Raw genomic sequence first — 1,430 nt, 5'->3', positions numbered from 1 at the left:
TCTCTGTGATTTGCAACAATGTGAATGATAAGTGAGAACCTCTTAAAGGCATAAGCATTTGAGAAACTTTGGGGGGAAATTTAGAGTATGACATTTTATACAGGAAATAATCTTGATATATATTTAATTGCTATAACTAGGGTTTCAAAGCACCTTGTTGGTCATAACACCCCCCACACATTAACAATTTCTCCAGGAAAAAAAATTTTGAGCACGTATATGAAAATGACTAGAATTTCCATTTGTGGTTAAGTAAACATTCTTATAATAAAGGGCACCTAGGGGACCCTATCCATCCTTATGTCATTATTTCATGTGAAATAAGTATATGCGGAGTATGAATGCATTCTCAAGTACAAATCAAAAGAGAATAATTTTTAATCATGAAAAATTAGACATCATTATAGATTATATTCCCATTAAAATACTCTTATGAATAGTCATTGTGTATGTCTTTTATCAAACCACTGGTCATGTCAAAGATGAGGCTTGTTCCTTCTGTGAAGGGTTCCTGAGGGGTGCGCTGGGGGAGGGAGAGGGGTAAAAGGGAGCTGTTATCAAGGGGTTCAGGAAGGAAGAAAATGTTTTGAAACTGATCATAGTAACAATTGTACAACAGTGCTTGATGTGTATGAACTATAAGTAGTATGACAGGATTAGCTCCTAATAAAATGGTTTGGAAAATAAAATTACAGTCTCAGAAACTTGTAGAGGCAAGTCTACTGTGAGTCACACTGAGTCGAAATCTACTCAATGGCAGTGAATTATAAGCCGTGTCAACAAATGGGCTATAAATCTATTTAATGGTATTTGTATTTAAGTTTAATAAGGTCTAAAAGGTAGAAAAAATCAGATGGTAGGTAATTTGAGGAGTTATCAATTTTTGTGATATACATATGATACTGGATTTAATAGTGAATTGATTGTAAAATAAAATTGTATACCCTTCCATAAGTCATGATAAAGACCGGATTTAAAACCAATTGAGTGACTGATCAAAGAGTTGAGAGATTTTTACTTTTTTAGTATTCATTATCAACTCAAGCAAATACATGTACAATACATGTACAATTCATATAAAAATCTGTCAGAAAATCATTGCCACCTTTTCAAATCTTCTGTCTCTCAGTTTGAGAAGAAGTCAGGAGCCAGGGATGAGAAACCATACGGAAATAACCTCATTCATCCTCCTGGGACTGACAGAAGACCCACAACTGCAGATACTGATGTTTATATTTCTACTTCTCGCCTACTTATTGAGTATGACTGGAAATATAACCATTGTCTTCCTCACATTAGTGGATTCCCATCTCAAAACAGCCATGTACCTGTTTCTCCAAAATCTATCCTTCTTAGAAATCTTGTTCACTTCTGTCTGCATACCAAGATTCCTACACAGTATATCAACAGGTGACAGGACCATTACATAT

Source organism: Echinops telfairi, unplaced genomic scaffold, assembly GCF_000313985.2.
Source record: "Echinops telfairi isolate 266 unplaced genomic scaffold, ASM31398v2 ScPeMD7_2;HRSCAF=8, whole genome shotgun sequence".
Taxonomy (NCBI): domain Eukaryota; kingdom Metazoa; phylum Chordata; class Mammalia; order Afrosoricida; family Tenrecidae; genus Echinops; species Echinops telfairi.
This window is presented reverse-complemented; position numbering follows the sequence as displayed.